This window comes from Daphnia pulicaria, chromosome 2, assembly GCF_021234035.1.
Source record: "Daphnia pulicaria isolate SC F1-1A chromosome 2, SC_F0-13Bv2, whole genome shotgun sequence".
NCBI lineage: Eukaryota > Metazoa > Arthropoda > Branchiopoda > Diplostraca > Daphniidae > Daphnia > Daphnia pulicaria.
The window spans coordinates 4,013,976-4,030,435 of NC_060914.1; the positions used below are offsets into that span (position 1 = coordinate 4,013,976).

At 36.6% G+C, this 16,460-nt stretch overlaps 15 non-coding genes across 15 annotated transcripts; 10 read left to right on the forward strand and 5 right to left on the reverse strand.

The window, feature by feature from the left end:
* Nucleotides 1-749: 749 nt before the first annotated feature.
* On the reverse strand, nt 750-827 carry Trnar-gcg. The gene has a single exon. It is a non-coding gene; the product is annotated as a tRNA-Arg (tRNA).
* A 4,224-nt stretch (nt 828-5,051) lies between these two features.
* On the forward strand, nt 5,052-5,123 carry Trnac-gca. Its single transcript has one exon. It is a non-coding gene; the product is annotated as a tRNA-Cys (tRNA).
* An 810-nt stretch (nt 5,124-5,933) lies between these two features.
* On the reverse strand, nt 5,934-6,006 carry Trnav-uac. Its single transcript has one exon. It is a non-coding gene; the product is annotated as a tRNA-Val (tRNA).
* A 267-nt stretch (nt 6,007-6,273) lies between these two features.
* On the forward strand, nt 6,274-6,345 carry Trnac-gca. Its single transcript has one exon. It is a non-coding gene; the product is annotated as a tRNA-Cys (tRNA).
* Nucleotides 6,346-6,741: 396 nt separating this feature from the next.
* On the forward strand, nt 6,742-6,813 carry Trnay-gua. The gene has a single exon. It is a non-coding gene; the product is annotated as a tRNA-Tyr (tRNA).
* Nucleotides 6,814-7,623: 810 nt separating this feature from the next.
* Nucleotides 7,624-7,696, reverse strand: Trnav-uac. The gene has a single exon. It is a non-coding gene; the product is annotated as a tRNA-Val (tRNA).
* Nucleotides 7,697-8,431: 735 nt separating this feature from the next.
* Trnac-gca lies at nt 8,432-8,503 on the forward strand. The gene has a single exon. It is a non-coding gene; the product is annotated as a tRNA-Cys (tRNA).
* An 810-nt stretch (nt 8,504-9,313) lies between these two features.
* Trnav-uac lies at nt 9,314-9,386 on the reverse strand. The gene has a single exon. It is a non-coding gene; the product is annotated as a tRNA-Val (tRNA).
* Nucleotides 9,387-9,653: 267 nt separating this feature from the next.
* Nucleotides 9,654-9,725, forward strand: Trnac-gca. The gene has a single exon. It is a non-coding gene; the product is annotated as a tRNA-Cys (tRNA).
* A 396-nt stretch (nt 9,726-10,121) lies between these two features.
* On the forward strand, nt 10,122-10,193 carry Trnac-gca. The gene has a single exon. It is a non-coding gene; the product is annotated as a tRNA-Cys (tRNA).
* Nucleotides 10,194-12,795: 2,602 nt separating this feature from the next.
* On the reverse strand, nt 12,796-12,868 carry Trnav-uac. Its single transcript has one exon. It is a non-coding gene; the product is annotated as a tRNA-Val (tRNA).
* A 1,558-nt stretch (nt 12,869-14,426) lies between these two features.
* Trnal-uaa lies at nt 14,427-14,563 on the forward strand. The gene is made up of 2 exons: nt 14,427-14,463; nt 14,519-14,563. It is a non-coding gene; the product is annotated as a tRNA-Leu (tRNA).
* A 615-nt stretch (nt 14,564-15,178) lies between these two features.
* On the forward strand, nt 15,179-15,250 carry Trnaa-cgc. Its single transcript has one exon. It is a non-coding gene; the product is annotated as a tRNA-Ala (tRNA).
* A 67-nt stretch (nt 15,251-15,317) lies between these two features.
* Trnaa-ugc lies at nt 15,318-15,389 on the forward strand. The gene has a single exon. It is a non-coding gene; the product is annotated as a tRNA-Ala (tRNA).
* Nucleotides 15,390-16,170: 781 nt separating this feature from the next.
* Trnaa-ugc lies at nt 16,171-16,242 on the forward strand. Its single transcript has one exon. It is a non-coding gene; the product is annotated as a tRNA-Ala (tRNA).
* The last annotated feature ends 218 nt before the right edge of the window (nt 16,243-16,460 follow it).

Sequence of the window (16,460 nt, forward strand, 5' to 3'; positions counted from 1 at the left end):
AGTAGAGCGTAGTTTCGGTCTACAGACCTCTGGGATATGGGCCCAGCACGCTTCCGCTGCGCCACTCTGCTTGGATCTATTCTTTCAAAAATAGAAACTTATTCCAAAAAATGTGTACTTCTGTTGATCATTGGCGATTCCAATTTTCAAAATTATCATCTAAGATTTTAACCCAACCAATTGACGTGGTTTTGTATTAAAGTTACTTTTGATTAGATTCCTTAGTGACTCACGATCTATTTGATTTTTTATTTTTAATAATATCTACAAATTCGAAATCTGATCAATTTACTCATTTGCAGAAATATTTCTGAATTTTTACTAATAAAATACTGCATAGACCGGGAATCGAAACCGGCCGCCCACGTGGCAAGCGAGCAGTCTACCACTGAACCATCGATGCGACATTACTCAAGTTTACTGTGCACAGAGAAAATTTTAGAAAATACATTGCATCATCAAAAAAACATTTGTCTAGTAGAGCGTAGTTTCGATCTAAGGACCTCTCGGTTATGGGCCCAGCACGCTTCCGCTGCGCCACTCTACTTGAATCAACTTGTTCAAAAATAGAAGCTCATTCCAAAAAATGTGTACTTCTGTTGATCATTGGCGATTTCAATTTTCATAATTATCATCTAAGATTTTAACCCACACGATTGACATGTTTTTTTAATAATGTAACTTTTGATTAGATTCCTACAAAACTCCTCACTTGCAGAAATATTTCTGAGTTCTTACCCAACTAGTACTGCATCGACCGGGAATCGAACCCGGGCCGCCGGCCGCCCACGTCGCAAGCGAGCATTTTACCACTGAACCATCAATGCGACATTGCCCAAGTTTACTGTGCATAGAGAATTTTTTAAAAAATACATTGCATCATCAAAAAAACATTGGTCTAGCAGAGCGTAGTTTCGATCTACGGACATCTGGGTTAAGGGCCCAGCACGCTTCCGCTGCGCCACTCTGCTTGGATCTACAATTTCAAAAATAGAAACTCATTCAAAAAAAATGTGTACTTCTGTTGATCATTGGCGATTCCAATTTTCATAATTCTCGCCTAAGATGTTAACCAACACGATTGACATGGTTTTGTATTAAAGTTACTTTTGATTAGATTCCTTAGTGACTCACGATCTATTTGTTGTTTTATTTTTAATAATATCTAGAAATTCGAAATCTGATCAATTTACTCATTTGAAGAATTATTTCTGAGTTTTTACCCATATAGTACTGCATCGACCGGGAATCGAACCCGGGCCGCCAACTTGGCAAGCGAGCATTCTACCACTGAACCATCGCAGCGACATTGCTCAAGTCTACTGTAAACAGAGAAAATTTTAGAAAATACATTGCATCATCAAAAAACATTTGTCTAGCAGATCGTAGTTTCGATCTACGGACCTCTGGGTTATGGGCCCAGCACGTTTCCGCTGCGCCACTCTGCTTGGATCTACAATTTCAAAAATAGAAACTCATTCCAAAAAATGTATACTTCTGTTGATCATTGGCGATTCAATTTTCATAATTATTATCATCTAAGATTTTAACCCACACGATTGACATGGTTTTGTAATAATGTAACTTTTGATTAGATTCCTACAAAATTACTCATTTGCAGAAATATTTCTGAGTTTTTTCCAAACTAGTTCTGCATAGACCGGTAATCAAACCCGGTCCGCCCACGAGGCAAGCGAGTATCCTACCACTGAACCATCGATGCGACATTGCTCTAGTGAACTGTGCACAGAGCAAATGTTAGAAAATACATTGTATCATCAAAAAAACATTTGTCTAGCAGAGCTTAGTTTCGATCTACGGACCTCTGGGTTATGGGCCCAGCACGCTTCCGCTGCGCCACTCTGCTTGGATGTACTCTTTCAAAAATACAAACTCATTCCAAAAAATGTGTACTTCTGTTGATCATTGGCGATTCCAATTTTCATAATTATCGCCTAAGATGTTATCCAACACGATTGACATGGTTTTGTATTAAAGTAACTACTTTTCTATGGAGTGAATGGTTGTAAACCATTTGGCAACGGTGTTGCCTAGCAGACAACCATTCACAAGGAAGTAACAGAAAAGAAAAGTCATGTGAAAATTCTGTCAGTGTAAGTTTCACATAATTTCGTTTAATTATTTCATAATTCATATTTAACAAAATTTTTATTTTTTCTGTCGAGAATTGTTCGGCGAACGATTGACTCCAAAAAATTGTACTACGACAATAATTTTTTGAAAAGAGTGGGAGTCTCAAACGCCGAAAAACCAATCAGCAAGGCAAGACTTGCTGGTTTTTGTGTTACGTGATGTAGAATAATAGAATAGAAGAAAGTTATCATTTACTCAGTGCTTTCATTTACTACAGTAGTTTATCGTTGCAGGTAACCAGTCATGGACTGCAAGTAGTTATAGCTGCATGTAGCCAGACATGAGCTACGAAGACAGTTGAATGTAACCAGACATTAGCTATCAGTTTAGTAGTAGGTAACCAGCCATGGACTACCAGTACAGCTTCATTTATCAGATATGAGCTTCAGGTATCTTTACATTTTTACATTGTAATCAGACATGAGCTGAAGGTACAGCTGCACGTAATCCAATGTAACCAGACATTCTGACTACGAGTTCAGTTGTGTGTAACCATTCATGAACTACGAGTATAGCTGCATGTAACCAGTCATGAGCTTCAGGCAAAGCTGCATGTAACCAGTCATGAGCTTCAGGTAAAGCTGCATGTAACCAGTCATGAGCTTCAGGTTTAGCTTCATGTAACCAGTCATGAGCTACAAGTTAATCAGGTTTAGCTGCATGTAACCAGTCATGAGCTACGAGTTAAGTTGCATGTAACCAGTCACGAACTTCAGGCAAAGCTGCATGTAACCAGTCATGAGCTTTAGGTATAGCTGCATGTAACCAGTCATGAGCTACGAGTTAAGTTGCATGTATCAAGTCATGAACTACGAGTATAGCTGCATGTAACCAGTCATGAGCTTCAGGTTAGCTGCATGTAACCAGGCATGAGCTAAGAAGACAGTTGCATGTAACCAGACATGAGCTTACTTATCATTACATATTAACAGACATGAACTAGGAGAAAAAATGGGTTTCATTGCTGCCACGTTTCATTCAGAATGGTTAGGGTGCTAAATCACCCGCTTCAGAGCTGTAGACTCCCAGCGGAGTCTATAGCTCTGCTTGCTTGCTTGGAACCTATTTATCTGAAAGAAAATAGTTCCGTAATTACACAATGTCATGTGTAATAACGTGTATTACATTAATGAATGTAATTCATAAATGTATTACATTAATGAATGTAATAGAAAAGTAAACTTTTCATAAGTGTAATCACTATTGAAAAGTTACTTTTTATTAGATTCCTTAGTGACTCACGATCTATTTGTTGATTTATTTTTAATAATATCTACAAATTCGAAATCTGATCAATTTACTCATTTGCAGAAATATTTCTGAGGTTTTACCCATATAGCACTGCATAGACCGGGAATCGAACCCGGGCCGCCCACATGGCAAGCGAGCATTCTACCACTGAACCATCGATGCGACATTTAATGAATCTACTGTGCACAGAATTTTTTTTAGAAAATACGTTGCATCATCAAAAAAACATTTGTCTAGCAGAGCGTAGTTTCGATCTACGGACCTCTGGATTATGGGCCCAGCACGCTTCCGCTGTGCCACTCTACTTGGATTTACTCTTTCGAAAATAGAAACTCATTCCAAAATTTGTGTACTTCTGTTGATCATTGGCGATTCCAATTTTCATAATTATCATCTAAGATTTTAACCCACACGATTGACATGATTTTGTAATAGATTCCTACAAAACTACTCATTTGCAGAAATATTTGTGAGTTCTTACCAAACTAGTACTGCATCGACCGGGAATCGAACCCAGGCCGCCCAAGTGGCAAGCGAGCATTCTACCACTGAACCATCAATGCGACATTGCCCATGTCTACTGTGCATAGAGAAATTTTTAGAAAATACATTGCATCATCAAAAAAACATTTGTCTAGCAGAGCGTAGTTTCGATCAATGGACCTCTCGGTTATGGGCCCAGCACGCTTCCGCTGCGCCACTCTGCTTAGATCTACTTTTTCAAAAATAGAAACTCATTCCAAAAAATGTGTACTTCTGTTGATCAATAGCGGTTCCAATTTTCATAATTCTCGCCTAATATGTTAACCCATACGATTGACATTGTTTTGTAATAATGTAAGTTTTGATTAGATTTCTACAAAACTACTCATTTGAAGAAATATTTCTGAGTTCTTACCAAACTAATACTACATCGACCGGGAATCGAACCCGGGCCGCCCACGTGGCAAGCGAGCATTCTAACACTGAACCATTGATCCGACATTAAAAATATTTACTGTGCACAGAGAAATTTTTAGAAAATACATTGCATCATCAAAAAAACATTTGTCTAGCAGAGCGTAGTTTCGATCTACGGACCTCTGGATTATGGGCCCAGCACGCTTCCGCTGCGCCACTCTGCTTGGATCTACTATCACAAAAATATAAACTCATTCAAAAAAATGTGCACTTCTGTTGATAATTGGCGATTCCAATTTTCATAATTCTCGTCTAAGATGTTAACCAACACGATTGACATGGTTTTTTATTAAAGTTACTTTTAATTAGATTCCTTAGTTACTCACGCTTGCTTTGGTTATAATGTGATTTACAAATTCGAAATCTGATCAATTTACTCATTAGCAGATATATTTCTGAGTTTGAAAGAAAGAAGATTGAAAGTTTGAAAGAAATTCTCATCAGCTAATGGAAACTGATCTGCGTTAAAGCTGTTCAAGAAGTATTATTTAATAACACACAGTTTCTTCACTCAAATAACTGAAATATCTGACGTGGCTTCCTGTTCAATAGAAACTCAATTATTAACCAAATGATTCTTTGTTTGCGCATCCTGTGTGAAACAAAAATTAAAAGATAAGGTTTTTTTCGCAAAATTAATACCTTATAATCCAGAATGTCGAAGGTAAACTCATACAAACATTTATGGGGGTACAGCTCAGTGGTAGAGCATTCGACTGCAGATCGAAATGTCCCCAGTTCAAACCTGGGTGCCCCCTTATAGAACGGATGTTCATCATTGAGATGTTTTAAAATGAAATAACTTGCGGTTTTCTGCATGCTTACCTGTTTATATGGAAACTTTTGTATCATTTATTTAAAGATTTACATCAAACATATAGTGACAAAACAATAATCACACCATAGAATTATCACTGTATCAGTAGCAGATTTGCGCACAATATAGAAAGAACCTGCCAGGTACGATTATCTCAGCGAAAAATGTAAAACCCCGGTCGTGTGTACAATTGCAATTAATACTTAAGAGTCTCATGCTGTTCCGACTGAGCTAGCCAGGCTCATACAAATCAACGTTGTAATCCAATACTATCTAATATGTCATGGTAAAATGCACTTGGATTATCGCTCGCACTATGGTGAAAACTACATCGGTGGTTATTAGGATTTACTGCTAACATACACATAAGTGATATTCCTATATTTTATCTTTTTACTTTGTATGTAATGAGTGCTAGGATGATAGACTGCATAGTTTTAAAATTATCTCTAGTGATGTAACATTACCATTTTGCAGTAATCAAGTCAAAACTTCAGCGGTTATTGTTGCGTTAAAAAAGCGCCAGTTTTGACTGCTTTTCGTTGGGATGACACCAGACGGATAGCCAAACAAATACAACTTGGTAGTGGCACCCTTTTAAGTGTATAGACTAGCTAGTTAGCGTGTAAGATTCCTACCGCTCTTCTTCCATTACACATTTTACATAGCAGTACACAAGTCCAGAAATTGGCTATTATCAAGAAAGTACAAAAGGAAATGAAATTCCATATTCGGATTAAAGTTGTAAAATTGTTTCCACCCAGGATCGAACTGAGGACCTTCAGCGTGTAAAGCCGACGTGATAACCACTACACTATTAAAACGTCAGTTTCACAAAGATGGCAAAAAATTTATTTCGCCAAAATCACCATAACATGTTTATGTCCCCCAAATATATAATAAGGATATAGCTGACTTGACCTGAAAGCCACACGATGATAAAATAGGCATCAATTATCGACATTTCGTTTCGGGAAATATCAGAGAAAAGAAATCTAATTTTAAAAAAATATCAATCGATATTTCAGAGTCAGAAACTCTTAATTAAAATGGAGGAATAATACAAATACGCGGTAAAATGTAAAAATGTCGGGGGTATAGCTCAGTGGAAGAGCATTCGACTGCAGATCGAAATGTCCCCGGTTCAACCCCGGATGCCCCTTATTAAGTTGAATCTAATACAGGGAATGAACTATTATTGGGTTTATTCAGTTAAATTGTTTCATTGTTGTGTTTATTGAATTTGAAAATCAGCTCACTAAAAATATTTCTACATATCAGCCTGACTTTTGAAAGTTTGAAAGAAATTCTCATCAGCTTATGGAAACTGATCTGCGTTAAAGCTGTTCAAGAAGTATTATTTAATAACACACAGTTTCTTCACTCAAATAACTGAAATATCTGACGTGGCTTCCTGTTCAATAGAAACTCAATTATTAACCAAATGATTCTTTGTTTGCGCATCCTGTGTGAAACAAAAATTAAAAGATAAGGTTTTTTTCGCAAAATTAATACCTTATAATCCAGAATGTCGAAGGTAAACTCATACAAACATTTATGGGGGTATAGCTCAGTGGTAGAGCATTCGACTGTAGATCGAAATGTCCCCAGTTCAAACCTGGGTGCCCCCTTATAGAACGGATGTTCATCATTGAGATGTTTTAAAATGAAATAACTTGCGGTTTTCTGCATGCTTGCCTGTTTATATGGAAACTTTTGTATCATTTATTTAAAGATTTACATCAAACATATAGTGACAAAACAATAATCACACCATAGAATTATCACTGTATCAGTAGCAGATTTGCGCACAATATAGAAAGAACCTGCCAGGTACGATTATCTCAGCGAAAAATGTAAAACCCCGGTCGTGTGTACAATTGCAATTAATACTTAAGAGTCTCATGCTGTTCCGACTGAGCTAGCCAGGCTCATACAAATCAACGTTGTAATCCAATACTATCTAATATGTCATGGTAAAATGCACTTGGATTATCGCTCGCACTATGGTGAAAACTACATCGGTGGTTATTAGGATTTACTGCTAACATACACATAAGTGATATTCCTATATTTTATCTTTTTACTTTGTATGTAATGAGTGCTAGGATGATAGACTGCATAGTTTTAAAATTATCTCTAGTGATGTAACATTACCATTTTGCAGTAATCAAGTCAAAACTTCAGCGGTTATTGTTGCGTTAAAAAAGCGCCAGTTTTGACTGCTTTTCGTTGGGATGACACCAGACGGATAGCCAAACAAATACAACTTGGTAGTGGCACCCTTTTAAGTGTATAGACTAGCTAGTTAGCGTGTAAGATTCCTACCGCTCTTCTTCCATTACACATTTTACATAGCAGTACACAAGTCCAGATATTGGCTATTATCGAGAAAGTACAAAAGGAAATGAAATTCCATATTCGGATTAAAGTTGTAAAATTGTTTCCACCCAGGATCGAACTGAGGACCTTCAGCGTGTAAAGCCGACGTGATAACCACTACACTATTAAAACGTCAGTTTCACAAATATGGCAAAAAATTTATTTCGCCAAAATCACCATAACATGTTTATGTCCCCCAAATATATAATAAGGATATAGCTGACTTGACCTGAAAGCCACACGATGATAAAATAGGCATCAATTATCGACATTTCGTTTCGGTAAATATCAGAGAAAAGAAATCTAATTTTAAAAAAATATCAATCGATATTTCAGAGTCAGAAACTCTTAATTAAAATGGAGGAATAATACAAATACGCGGTAAAATGTAAAAATGTCGAGGGTATAGCTCAGTGGAAGAGCATTCGACTGCAGATCGAAATGTCCACGGTTCAACCCCGGATGCCCCCTATTAAGTTGAATCTAATACAGGGAATGAACTATTATTGGGTTTATTCAGTTAAATTGTTTCATTGTTGTGTTTATTGAATTTGAAAATCAGCTCACTAAAAATATTTCTACATATCAGCCTGACTTTTGAAAGTTTGAAAGAAATTCTCATCAGCTTATGGAAACTGATCTGCGTTAAAGCTGTTCAAGAAGTATTATTTAATAACACACAGTTTCTTCACTCAAATAACTGAAATATCTGACGTGGCTTCCTGTTCAATAGAAACTCAATTATTAACCAAATGATTCTTTGTTTGCGCATCCTGTGTGAAACAAAAATTAAAAGATAAGGTTTTTTTCGCAAAATTAATACCTTATAATCCAGAATGTCGAAGGTAAACTCATACAAACATTTATGGGGGTATAGCTCAGTGGTAGAGCATTCGACTGCAGATCGAAATGTCCCCAGTTCAAACCTGGGTGCCCCCTTATAGAACGGATGTTCATCATTGAGATGTTTTAAAATGAAATAACTTGCGGTTTTCTGCATGCTTACCTGTTTATATGGAAACTTTTGTATCATTTATTTAAAGATTTACATCAAACATATAGTGACAAAACAATAATCACACCATAGAATTATCACTGTATCAGTAGCAGATTTGCGCACAATATAGAAAGAACCTGCCAGGTACGATTATCTCAGCGAAAAATGTAAAACCCCGGTCGTGTGTACAATTGCAATTAATACTTAAGAGTCTCATGCTGTTCCGACTGAGCTAGCCAGTCTCATACAAATCAACGTTGTAATCCAATACTATCTAATATGTCATGGTAAAATGCACTTGGATTATCGCTCGCACTATGGTGAAAACTACATCGGTGGTTATTAAGATTTACTGCTAACATACACATAAGTGATATTCCTATATTTTATCTTTTTACTTTGTATGTAATGAGTGCTAGGATGATAGACTGCATAGTTTTAAAATTATCTCTAGTGATGTAACATTACCATTTTGCAGTAATCAAGTCAAAACTTCAGCGGTTATTGTTGCGTTAAAAAAGCGCCAGTTTTGACTGCTTTTCGTTGGGATGACACCAGACGGATAGCCAAACAAATACAACTTGGTAGTGGCACCCTTTTAAGTGTATAGACTAGCTAGTTAGCGTGTAAGATTCCTACCGCTCTTCTTCCATTACACATTTTACATAGCAGTACACAAGTCCAGATATTGGCTATTATCGAGAAAGTACAAAAGGAAATGAAATTCCATATTCGGATTAAAGTTGTAAAATTGTTTCCACCCAGGATCGAACTGAGGACCTTCAGCGTGTAAAGCCGACGTGATAACCACTACACTATTAAAACGTCAGTTTCACAAAGATGGCAAAAAATTTATTTCGCCAAAATCACCATAACATGTTTATGTCCCCCAAATATATAATAAGGATATAGCTGACTTGACCTGAAAGCCAAACGATGATAAAATAGGCATCAATTATCGACATTTCGTTTCGGGAAATATCAGAGAAAAGAAATCTAATTTAAAAAAAATATCAATCGATATTTCAGAGTCAGAAACTCTTAATTAAAATGGAGGAATAATACAAATACGCGGTAAAATGTAAAAATGTCGGGGGTATAGCTCAGTGGAAGAGCATTCGACTGCAGATCGAAATGTCCCCGGTTCAACTCCGGATGCCCCCTATTAAGTTGAATCTAATACAGGGAATGAACTATTATTGGGTTTATTCAGTTAAATTGTTTCCTTGTTGTGTTTATTGAATTTGAAAATCAGCTCACTAAAAATATTTCTACATATCAGCCTGACTTTTGAAAGTTTGAAAGAAATTCTCATCAGCTTATGGAAACTGATCTGCGTTAAAGCTGTTCAAGAAGTATTATTTAATAACACACAGTTTCTTCACTCAAATAACTGAAATATCTGACGTGGCTTCCTGTTCAATAGAAACTCAATTATTAACCAAATGATTCTTTGTTTGCGCATCCTGTGTGAAACAAAAATTAAAAGATAAGGTTTTTTTCGCAAAATTAATACCTTATAATCCAGAATGTCGAAGGTAAACTCATACAAACATTTATGGGGGTATAGCTCAGTGGTAGAGCATACGACTGCAGATCGAAATGTCCCCAGTTCAAACCTGGGTGCCCCCTTATAGAACGGATGTTCATCATTGAGATGTTTTAAAATGAAATAACTTGCGGTTTTCTGCATGCTTACCTGTTTATATGGAAACTTTTGTATCATTTATTTAAAGATTTACATCAAACATATAGTGACAAAACAATAATCACACCATAGAATTATCACTGTATCAGTAGCAGATTTGCGCACAATATAGAAAGAACCTGCCAGGTACGATTATCTCAGCGAAAAATGTAAAACCCCGGTCGTGTGTACAATTGCAATTAATACTTAAGAGTCTCATGCTGTTCCGACTGAGCTAGCCAGGCTCATACAAATAAACGTTGTAATCCAATACTATCTAATATGTCATGGTAAAATGCACTTGGATTATCGCTCGCACTATGGTGAAAACTACATCGGTGGTTATTAGGATTTACTGCTAACATACACATAAGTGATATTCCTATATTTTATCTTTTTACTTTGTATGTAATGAGTGCTAGGATGATAGACTGCATAGTTTTAAAATTATCTCTAGTGATGTAACATTACCATTTTGCAGTAATCAAGTCAAACCTTCAGCGGTTATTGTTGCGTTAAAAAAGCGCCAGTTTTGACTGCTTTTCGTTGGGATGACACCAGACGGATAGCCAAACAAATACAACTTGGTTGTGGCATCCTTTTAAGTGTACAGACTAGCTAGTTAGCGTGTAAGATTCCTACCGCTCTTCTTCCATTACACATTTTACATAGCAGTACACACGTCCAGATATTGGCTATTATCGAGAAAGTACAAAAGGAAATGAAATTCCATATTCGGATTAAAGTTGTAAAATTGTTTCCACCCAGGATCGAACTGAGGACCTTCAGCGTGTAAAGCCGACGTGATAACCACTACACTTTTGAAACGTCAGTTTCACAAAGATGGCAAAAAATTTATTTCGCCAAAATCACCATAACATGTTTATGTCCCCCAAATATATAATAAGGATATAGCTGACTTGACCTGAAAGCCACACGATGAAAAAATAGGCATCAATTATCGACATTTCGTTTCGTGAAATATCAGAGAAAAGAAATCTACCTGCAAATATACGCTTACCTGGTTATATGGAAACTTTTGTATCATTTATTTAAATATTTATTTCAAATATATAGTGACAAAACAATAATCACACCATAGAATTATTACTGTATCTTTAGCAGATTTGCGCACAATATAGAAAGAACCTGCCAGGTTGAATTATCTCAGCGAAAAATGTAAAACCCCGGTCGTGTGTACAATTGCAATTAATACTTAAGAGTCTCATGCTGTTCCGACTGAGCTAGCCAGGCTCATAAAAATCAACGTTGTAATCCAATACTATCTATTATGTCATGGTAAAATGCACTTGGATTATCGCTCGCACTATGGTGATAACTACATCGGTGGTTATGAGGATTTACTGCTAAGATACACATAAGTGATATTCGTATAGCGGTTATTGTTGCGTTAAAAAAGCGCCAGTTTTGACTGCTTTTCGTTGGGATGACACCAGACGAATAGCCAAACAAATACAACTTGGTAGTGGCACCCTTTTAAGTGTACAGACTAGCTAGTTAGCGTGTAAGATTCCTACCGCTCTTCTTCCATTACACATTTTACATAGCAGTACACACGTCCAGATATTGGCTATTATCGAGAAAGTACAAAAGGAAATGAAATTCCATATTCGGATTAAAGTTGTAAAATTGTTTCCACCCAGGATCGAACTGAGGACCTTCAGCGTGTAAAGCCGACGTGATAACCACTACACTTTTGAAACGTCAGTTTCACAAAGATGGCAAAAAATTTATTTCGCCAAAATCACCATAACATGTTTATGTCCCCCAAATATATAATAAGGATATAGCTGACTTGACCTGAAAGCCACACGATGAAAAAATAGGCATCAATTATCGACATTTCGTTTCGTGAAATATCAGAGAAAAGAAATCTACCTGCAAATATACGCTTACCTGGTTATATGGAAACTTTTGTATCATTTATTTAAATATTTATTTCAAATATATAGTGACAAAACAATAATCACACCATAGAATTATTACTGTATCTTTAGCAGATTTGCGCACAATATAGAAAGAACCTGCCAGGTTGAATTATCTCAGCGAAAAATGTAAAACCCCGGTCGTGTGTACAATTGCAATTAATACTTAAGAGTCTCATGCTGTTCCGACTGAGCTAGCCAGGCTCATAAAAATCAACGTTGTAATCCAATACTATCTATTATGTCATGGTAAAATGCACTTGGATTATCGCTCGCACTATGGTGATAACTACATCGGTGGTTATGAGGATTTACTGCTAAGATACACATAAGTGATATTCGTATAGCGGTTATTGTTGCGTTAAAAAAGCGCCAGTTTTGACTGCTTTTCGTTGGGATGACACCAGACGAATAGCCAAACAAATACAACTTGGTAGTGGCACCCTTTTAAGTGTACAGACTAGCTAGTTAGCGTGTAAGATTCCTACCGCTCTTCTTCCATTACACATTTTACATAGCAGTACACAAGTCCAGATATTGGCTATTATCGAGAAAGTACAAAAGGAAATGAAATTCCATACTTGGATTAAAGTTGTCAAATTGTTTCCACCCAGGATCGAACTGAGGACCTTCAGCGTGTACAGCCGATGTGATAACCACTACACTATGGAAACATCAATTTCTGAAATATAGCAAAAAATTTATTTCGCAAAAAATCACCATAAGATGTTTATGTCCCCCAAATATATAATAAGGATATAGCTGACTTGACCTGAAAGCCACACGATGAAAAAATAGGCATCAATTATCGACATTTCGTTTCGTGAAATATCAGAGAAAAGAAATCTAATTTTTAAAAAATACAAGATTCCTTCGGTAATATCCTTCGGTAATTTTTTTAAACGTTAAAGAGACAGAAAATAAAGGTTATGGTAGATTTATACATACTATAACGTTTGGAAAATTCTCTTTCCCTTTATTCTCTTTCATAATTGATTCTTTATAACTAATTGACTAATTATCTGTTAATATTATGAGTGGTGCGACTTAGGAGTGGCGGAGGCTTCGCCCCGCCACCCCACGTCGTTTAGATTAAGTTTTAGCAACATTTATTACTATAGTAACATGGAATTGGAAAAATTATTAGTTACATATTAACTATAAAGAATTGGATGTGCTCTTATAGCAGTTAGATTAAACCACCGCTGAAAAATATTAATTCAGGCATATTACCTAAGTGTTTTACGACCAGTTCCAAAATCGATACCGATGGTAGCGTCGCTAGCGATATTTCCATAGCTTTACTTCGTCTTTCGTTACATTGTTTGGTGTACACACCAACCTGACCACGCTTTCCCTTAAATCTTGTGTCAATGTTGGTCAAATGGTTAGCAACCCGGGCTGCCACTCGAATGGTTTGGGGTTCGAATCTCGATCAAGCCATTTGTAACTTTTGAAAAATTACACTTAAAAAACTTTTGGAGGTAAATGGAAGTGGAAGATCGGTGGTAACTCTTCACGACCGCCAAAAGATCTTGATGACTGTGGAGAGGACAAGGGAAGAAGAGAGAGATGACCCAGAGCTTCAAAATTTGTATGATCAAACATTTTTAAAATGTTCCTCAACTTCTTAGTTGATGACTAACTGTTAAAAAAAAGGGGAATAGAAATTTTACTTGATCAAAAAATTTATTAAAATCAAGATCATCATTTATTAAAAACAGTTAACAAAAAGAGGCAATAATAAGAACAATAAAGACGAAATCGAACAAGAACAATAAAAATCAAATCAAATATCATCAAAATATCAATATCATATCATCAAAACTTGAATTGCTAGGGAAGATTCAAACTTTTTTTCTTTTTGTTAACACTGCTGAGCACTCACTGCACTGACAGTTGGAAGGTTAAGCAAACAAAAGCGAATTCACTGCCTAGGATTAGGCAACCAGCTAGGTAACAAGTACGCAAATTAAATTTTTAAAACAGTAACGAAAACAAATGAAACCCCGTTACGACATGTATCAAATTTTGACAGAATTATGTGCAAAATTTGGTGACGATTGGTCATTCAGGGAAGAAACGTATAAAGGATAACTAAATGGACATTAAACCCTCTGAATTTCACTACTAGCTACTACTACCCTTCCCCCCTATACCCCACACCCTATATTGTTAAGGACCTTCGTATATAAATATACCTAACCGATAAGTAGTCATTGCGTTAACAATGTCAAGATGGCCGAGTGGTTAAGGCGCCAGACTTAAGATACTAATTCAAATAATAGATTAATAGGTAATCTTGTGAAATCCGTTACTTGGCATTCTGGTCTTCGAAGAAGGCGTGGGTTCGTACCCCACTCTTGACAAAACCTTCCTTTCAAGTTTTATTCTTTTTCACTTTAAATCTTCTTCTCCATTGAAAACACAAACGTGTCACAATCGTTAACAGTCACCAGGGTTGTTAATATCGCCGCGATGAACGATGAAATCGTCATCGGGGATAAAATTTTTTGTTCAAGCGATTATCGCGCGATAGGTTTCAAAATCAGTATCGATCGATAATCGCGTTTTCATCGCCGATGACGCGATAGCGATAGTTTTTTTTAAATCGCAGACTGCTTAAAAGTAGCATTAAGTTACAGCTGAAAATGGATGAGCAATACAGTGGTGTATTCGCCCATCCAAGTTTTTTTAAAATATAACGGCCGAGATGGAAAACAAGGGATATTGTTAATATAGTTTTTCTGCTTTTGAAAAAAATATGCAGAAAAATATTTAAGAAATTTTTTTTTAAATTTTGCAACGTTGTAAAAAGTATCGGCGACTATCGGCGATTATCGCACCGATACTTTTCTGAAACTTCATCGTTCGATAGTCGGCAATAAAAAAAAACGCAAGTATCGCTATCGCAATCGGAAATACTTATTTTTAGCGATATTAACAACCCTGACAGTCACTCAAAGCAAACGAGCATAAGTTAAGGGGTTGTAACTCAGAGGTAGAGTGCTCGCTTCGCATGTGAGAAGACCGGAGTTCAATCCTCCGCAACTCCAAGGTAGTGCAAATAATCGAGTGGTAAAAAGCAAGTATCAGAAAAATACTGGTAGTCTCGATTGCCAAGGGGTTGTAACTCAGTGGTAGAGTGTTCGCTTTGCATGCGAAAAGCCCGGAGTTCGATCCTCCGCAACTCCATACTATAATCACTTTAATTTTGAAAAAAAAGACCATTGTTAGGTCTGCCAACAGAATGAAACTACATTCCACATTCTAACGAATATCTCGTGAAAAGTGTAAATACCCAGTGAACAAACAAGTACTTGCAAAACGATAGGGCATAATCTTTCTTATCGTTATTTTTCTTCTACTGGTAGAAACCGGCTTTTTTCGTCCCAGCGGTATTTTCTGACGGCCATTCGGTTGTGGCACTGTCGATTAAACCTGCCATGATCCTCGAAAATTGAACAGAAAAGCATACAATTGCCATTAATTATTGATATTTTTCCCTGTCATTGTTACAATTGTGTGCTCTTCTCAATACACCTATTTTACGCCACATTGCAATAAAAGTAGCCATTGCGATAACAATGTCAAGATGGCCGAGTGGTTAAAGAGCCAGAATTAAGATTCTAATTCAAATAATAGATTAATAGGTAATCTTGTGATATCCGTTACTTGGCATTCTGGTCTTCGAAGAAGGCGTGGGTTCGAACCCCACTCTTGACAAAACCTTCCTTTAAAGTTTTATTCTTTTTCACTTTAAATCTTCTTCTCCATTGAAAACACGTACGTGTCGCAATCGTTAACAGTCACTTAAAGCAAACGAGCATAAGTTAAGGGGTTGTAATTCAGAAGTAGAGTGCTCGCTTCGCATATGAGAATACCGGAGTTCAATCCTCCGCAACTCCAAGGTAGTGCAAATAATCGAGTGGTAAAAAGCAAGTATCAGGAACATACTGGTAGTCTCAATTGTCAAGGGGTTGTAACTCAGTGGTAGAGTGTTCGCTTTGCATGCGGAAAGCCCGGAGTTCAATCTTCCGCAACTCCATACTATAATCACTTTCGGTTAAAAACATAAAGACCTTTGTTAGGTCTGCCAACAGAATGAAACCACATTCAACATTCTTACGAATATCTCGTGAAAAGTGTAAATACCCAGTGATCAAACAAGTACTTTCAAAACGATAGAGAATAATCTTTCTTATCGTTCTTTTTCTTCTACTGGTAGAAACCGGCTTTTGTCGTCCCAGCGGTATTTTCTGACGG